Genomic DNA, 7,504 nt, shown 5'->3' on the forward strand with positions numbered 1-7,504 from the left:
GGTGAGAGGATTCACCAGAGACAGAGTGGGGAGCAGAACAGGCTGATTGATGAAGTACACTGCTGAGGGGAGCAGCAGGCAGGTCCGAAGAGGTCTGCAGTGCCATGTGGATCACTCCCTCGGGGCCAGAGATTAAACTCATGCTGAAGTGGCTTTAGCTTCCTAGTGCTGTGCTTTAACCCGCTGAACCACCAGGAAGGGCCTGGCAGTTTTAATATAAAGAAATGATACTTTTGTGCACCAGAGTCCAGCTATTAAAAATCTCTAGAAAGGATCTTGTATGAAAATAGGGGGAAAAGAATATCATGTGCATGAATCGCTCAAGGACATATAATTAATAGATCTTTTAGATCTAAGGCAAATAAAAAGGTAGAAATTACCAAAACAGAAATTGACAAGCTAAGTGTCAGGATATAATCTTCAATCTGTGTTTACTTGCAAATGCATATCACTGCCATCTTACCTTTATTATTTTTCACAGTATTTTTTTAAATATTCTTGTTATCTCTGTATAGTTGTAATCCCTTCACCCTTTTGACTGATGAATAGTTTGCAATATAAATGGAAATGATCAACAATCTCTGAAGTTTTACATGTACCCTAGAGATTTTCTCTAACACATATTTCAAATAAGGGAGTATTTACATTTCTTCCCTTCCTGACTATCCACTGGTGCAATTACCTGCACAGCTACACTAGAGCAGTGTGAAGTTACTTTTTTCTGTGGTGAGTTGATAATGCTTAACTTGTATACTCAAAACCAACAGAGATTTGTGAGGCTTTATATCCATTCTAGCACCTTCTCCTTTAACAGTTGAATTGCCACTTGGATAAATCACTCTTAGTCCTCAATAAGACAAAAGAAGAGTATTTGCTCAAAAGAGCTCAATCTCCCTTTGAGTTTATAAAGATACTCTGCAGAATTTGATATCTTCAATGGAGGAAAAATGCAACCTAATTGCCAATGACTTTCCGCCTGAAGAAGCAGCTCATTTGTTTGACTGCCTTCCTTCCTTCCTATTTATTTATTCATTTATTTATTTTGATGTATCACTGTATTACAATACTGTATATAGTTCAGGAGTATTGGCTCACAGCCTTACATATCATAGAGATGCTACCACCATACCCACCACCAAGGCACAAACAACCCCTCCTACAGTCCTTTTTTACCCTCCACACTTTGCTTTTTCTAGCTTCCTACTTCCCTCCTCGTAACCTTAGTATTACAGTCAGATAGTTCTAGGATTTATTCCTCTATATTTCACACATAAGTGAAATCATCCGGTACTAGCCTTTTTCTCCTGACTCGTTTTGTCATTAATCCCTCCATCCATATTGTTGCATGTTATAACTGAGCAGTATTCCATTATGTCTATATGCCATATCATTTTAATCCATCTGGCCTTGTGTACTTCAGTACTTCAGTTGTTTCCATAACTTGGCTATTATAAATAGTACTGTGATGTATATAGGAGTGCTTATTTCTCTTCATATTAGTGTTTCTTTTTTTTTTTCTCATTCTTTAGTTTGATACCTAAGAGTAGGATTGCTGAATCACACAATAGATCTATTTTTAATATCATGAGGAACCTCATTCTATTTTTTATTGGCATTGACTGGTCTATATTCCCACTAATAGCTCAAGAGCTCATTTTTGCCCCATATCCTCACTAACATTTGTTTCTGATTTTTTGATGTGGGCCTTTCTTAAAGCAGTGAGGTGAAATTTCATTGTGGTTAGATTTGCATTTGTCTAATGATAACCGATAAGGAACTTTTTGTGTGTACCCTTTGGTCATTTGAATGGCTTCTATGAAGAACTGTTTATTTGGGTATTCTATTTATTGACTTGGTTCTTTAGTCTCAGGTTGTTGAGTTATATAAGTTTTTATAGATCATAGGTATCACTCTCTTCTTATATATAAAGTGGGAAATACCTCTCCTATTCATTAAGTTGTCTTTTGTTTTAATGATAGTTTCTTTGGTTTTGCAGAAGTTTTTGTGTGTTTGTTTAGTTCGGTGATTCCATTTTTTATATTCTCTTTTGTTTCTCTTGCTTTGGAAACACATTCACAAAAAAATACATTGCAAATATCAGAACATACATAGGGAACCACAAAGACTCCACTATGAAAACTAATCAATAATAAGTTAGTGAAGTGACAGGGTATAAAATCAATTTATAAAAGTTGGTTGTGTTTCTATATGTAACCAATGAACTAGAAGAAAAATAATTTAAGAAAACATTCCCTGTTAAAATTGCATCAAAAAGAATGAAAAACAACACAGGAAAGGATGGTCCAGGGCTGTACAAATTTATAAGACATCATTAAAAGAAATAAAAGAAGAAACAACAAAGTAGAAAATACACCCTGCTCAGCTTGGATGAATTAGCATTGTTTAAGTCACCATCTTACCTAAAACATTATACAGATTCAAAGCAATCCATATGAAAATTTCAAAAGCTTTTTTCCCAGAAATAAAACAAGCATTACTAAAATTCATCTGCAACCCTCCTAAGTGGCCAAAGCAATCCTGATAAAGAACAGTGGCATTACACTTTCACATTTCAATCTTTACTCCAAAGCTATAGTAATCAAAACAGTATGATACTGGAATAAAAATAGCTATATAGGCCAGTGGGATCAAAATGAGAGCCCAGAAATAAACCCACAGATATATGCACCATCGATCTATGACAAGGAGCCGTAAGAGTATACATTGAGGATAGGAAAGTCTTTCAACAATTGTTTTTTTTTGAAAACTGCGAAGTTTTGCTGTACAAAATAAACCTTCTCATATGACGTTATTTTATTTTTTTGTGGTATTCTTCATATCTTTTGTAATGTGACCTTTGCATATGCTACTCAATCTGGAATACAGAGGTTCTTTAATTATGAAAATGAATAAAAAGAACATAGTATCTGATAATAGTAGAAATATACAGAGACCATAATCTTATATATTAAGTCATAGCCTGGGGAAATTATAACTGGTTATGTGAAAGAGTATAATCAGGAATAAGAAGTAAATATTGGGGAAATTTAGACATGTTAAAATTGGTGATATAATCTTATATTTGATAGACACCATTTGTTAGGCACTTGAATAAAGGGATTACTGTTCAGATCAATACTGGGATTAATATATAGATGGAATTTACACTAAGATATGATCATTTAAATTCATCAATTTAGCTTAAAATAATTTAAATGTAGATATGTTAAGGGTATTTTATTAGGTGCTGAGGAAATAAAGCTTACACAGGACAGATCCTAATGAATTTTAGAGTAATAATAAGGTTTACCATGTTTATAAGCTATTATAATATAGAAAATACAGTATGAACATAGAAAGTTTTATGAAACTAGAACAAAAATAGGATCAGAAATATATATTTACTTTTCTGATTTAGGAAAACACTCAATTTATGGAAATCCTGGTGAATACAAGTAATTTGTACCATATGGTAAAAACAAAATATAAGAACTGTGAATAGATAGCTAATTCTTAAGTTGCTTTATAAAGTCAGAAGAAGGTGATCTATTTGATCACAATTTTTTTCTTCATGTATCTAGTCACAGAAGGTACTTTATTAAGTATAGACAACAAAGGCACAATAAAAGCTAAGAAGTATCAAAGTAATTCTCAGTGTTTGATGTCAGAGAACTTAGTGAATTTTGAACTCTAAATAGATATGTTGACATATTTCAGCTGAGGTGCTGGAAGCACAGAAATACAAATGAGGAAGAACTTGAAAGTATCTCTAGGGCATGGCCAATCTATCAAGTATCTGACACTGCTTTGTAACTATGTGTCGTTATCTGAAGCAATGATCTTTTGAAAAGAATATGGATCACTACCCTAGTCAATAAATGAGGACAGATTCAATGAGACTAGCTGAGTAACTTGTGAAGGAAACTTAGCCTCTCTGAGCCTTAGTCACCTGTGGAAAAACATTTCAATGAATAAATGCAATTATGGAACATTTTGGAAATTGTTTATTAAAAACTTCCAATAGTGAAATATGCAACATATAAATATAGATGAATATAAAAATATCACCCTTACAATTGTGAAAAACAGACATATTACCTAAGATAATTGTTCTTAAAAATCTAATACAAATTATCACATAAAATATACTCATGCATAAAATGTGTAATTGTTCTGATGCAATAACATTTAGATTAGTTATTTTTTAGTTTGTAAAATATGTACATAAATATGTTACTATTCCTCTACATATTTCAATTTTATAGGAAAAAACTGCAGCTCAAGTAAAATGACTTGTCCACTATTACTAGCTAATAATTGGAAAAAATAACAACAGTAAGTTCAAACTTTTAATTACAAATCTTACTTTTCCTGTTGATAGATGATTTGTAGATTTATTATCTGTTATCAAAGAAGGGAGCAAGTGTTGTGGTGTCATTGGATCAAGGATGTCTGTTTCAAAATCAATTTTATCTCACCTCATCTGGATATGTCAAATAAGGAACTTATGGCAACAGAAGAATCTGTTGTAAATTAATCCAGGCTCTATTAAGAGAGACATGCCACTCAATTACAAGAGATAACCTCAGCATTTCCTTTGCCATGTGTGCATAATCTTCTATCCTGTGTGCCTTTGCCTCTCAATCCTATAAAACACAATGAATTACTACATGATATTTGACACAATTATACATTAATGTAATGTGCAACTCAATATAATTTTGTAGTTGTATCTGGAAATGTAACTCTGTGATGATAAATGGTAATGTTATTGGCACTTGTGGTCTGGCTACCCACTACCAAAACATGAGAGACAGAAATTGGTGGGAGAAAACCAGGTTTAATAAGGAGCAAACCTAAGGACATGGCAGACTACGGTCTCTAAGATGGTTCTAAGGCCATTTTCCCGAATTGCAATGTAACAGGGACTTCTAAAGGCAGTACTAGAGAAGGAGCGCTTCCCATAGGCTTACTCATTCTTGAAAAAGGTATTTTTTTTTTAAAGATTTATTTATTTATGCATACAGAACTGGGGTACAGGCCAGAGGCTCAGGGGCGGTGAAAGGCTTCACCAGAGACAGAGTGGGGAACAGAACAGGCAGATCTACGAAGTACACTGCTGAGGGGAGCAGCGGGCGGGTCAGGAGAGGTCTGCCACACCATGTGGTCACCTCTGGGGCAGGCGGGAATCGAACTCATGCGGAAGCGGCTTTTAGATTCTTAGTGCTGTGCTTTAACCCGCTGCGCCACCAGGGAGGGCCCGAAAAAGGTATTTTAATCAAAATGCGTTAATGATCATTGAAGTCTTATGCTTTAGGTTGCCCCATGGAGATGAGATCAAGCAGTTACTCAAAATTTAGATCAGACATGAGACTTTTGATGTGTTATATACATGAAGAGACTATGAAAAGATTTGTTATTCACATAGTGAGGGAAGAAAGGTTCACTAATAAGTTTAAAAAGGAGGAAGAAAGGGTGTGTGGTTTGGGGTTTCTCTGTAATTTATTTAGTTTCATCATTAGTTTTCAAAAAGATTTTCCTTTTTCCAATGCAATGTCTTTATACTTTATCTAGAAGTTAATTTAATGTATTTATGTGGATATATTTCTTATCCCTCTATTCTATGTGTCTATTTTTTTATCTGACATCTTTTTTTATTATTATTACAAAAGTTTATTTTTACATCATTTTGTACATTTTTTTTTCCATCCCGATTGTAATCCCCGCGGGTTTCCCATCACCAAATCACCCCTGTGCCACCACCATAGTCCCGTGCATTTCTCTCTCCCCACCCCCGTTTTTGATCCCATTCCCCACTCCACCCCCACAAAATGTCTCTGGTATATGGTTGTTCATTATTTTTGTTATTTTCTCGCCTGCTCCATTATACTCCTGTTATGAGTGAAACCATCAGGTATTTTTCTTTCTCTTTCTGGCTTATCTCACTAAGCATGATCTTTTCCAGCTCCATCCAAGTTGCTGCAAAAGACATGTGTTTCTCTTTTTTGGTTGCTGAGTAATATTCCATTGTATATATGTACCACTTCTTTTTTATCCAGTCATCTACTTTTGGGCATTTGGGCTGCTTCCATGTTTTTCCAATTGTAAATAAAGCAGCAGTAAACATGGGGGTGCAGGTATCTTTTTCAATCAGTGTTTTTGTGCCTTTTGGGTAGATAACTAGGAGTGGGATTGCTGGGTCGTAGGGAAGCTCCATGTTTAGCAGTTTGAGGAACCTCTAAACAGTTTTCCATAGTGATTGTACTAGTTTGCATTCCCACCAGCAGTGCAGGAGAGTTCCTTTTTCTCCACATCCTCGCCAACATTTGTTGTTGCTAGTTGTTTGAAGATGTGCCATTCTCACTGGGGTGAGGTGGTATCTCATTGTGGTTTTAATTTGTGTCTATTCTTTTAACAAGACCATCATTATTGACACAGGTTTATATTAAAGCTTGAAACTAGACTGTGAAAATTGTCTGTCTTTGATGTGGGTCGTCAAACCCTCTCCCCCTTTCCATCATAACCTTTAGAGTAGGTGTGTAATATATACAAAATATCTTGTTAGAATTTGAAATGTGAGTGCTTCAACCCATAGAGCAACTCAGGAAGAATTGGCATGTTGGTAATAATGACTTCAGTAATTTATGAAAATAAGAAGTATTTTAATGTTGTATTTCTCAATAAATAGTGACATCATTCAACAATTGCACAAGACAGAAATCTGAAATTTTCTTGAGTTTTCTTTTCTTAAACCTCCATATCTTACCAGCCACCAGCCAATGTGTTTTATAGACTTGACTTCTAAATAACTCTTGGTCCTATATCAGGTTTCCAAATAACTGCTCATTAGTCTTAACTTAAAACCAAACTTCATTCTTTGGAAATAAAATGTCTGCACAATCTAGATATTGCCAACTTTATGGCATTCTTATTTTCCTTTATGTTTTTCTTTCTAATCAAAATATCCTAGTCTTGTTTCTAATGACTATGCTACTTTAAGTTATGGGTACTTCCTACAAGTCATTTCCTCTTTTAAAATATTCATCTCCCTTTTAAGTTAATTCAGACTCAAATAAATAGTTTTAATGCTCCACATTTAATTTTTATTCTTGATATGATCCGGCACTCTCCTCACATGTAGTTTACCACTCTGTTAATATTAACCAATTTATTTTTAATAAATGTGTATACAGTTATTTAAAGTTTCTATTCCCTACTAAATTCCTTTCCAAGAAATCTTAAATCTTTATATTAATTTTTGTTGGCTTATTAAATAGCATATGTAGTATTGGTTCATGGTAACTGCTCTTTAGTATTTGTGAAACAAATGACTTAAGATTTTACTAAAAACAAAACAAAAACTTGGTTTACATTTTTTTTTAATTCCTGACACCTATTAAAAATGTCGTGTTTTATGGTTTCACTCATAGCAGGAGTATAATGGATGAGGCGAGAAAATAACAAAAATAATGAACAACCATATACCAGAGACATTCTGTGGGGG

This window comes from Condylura cristata, unplaced genomic scaffold, assembly GCF_000260355.1.
Source record: "Condylura cristata isolate star-nosed mole 26May11 unplaced genomic scaffold, ConCri1.0 scaffold00016, whole genome shotgun sequence".
NCBI classification, from domain to species: domain Eukaryota; kingdom Metazoa; phylum Chordata; class Mammalia; order Eulipotyphla; family Talpidae; genus Condylura; species Condylura cristata.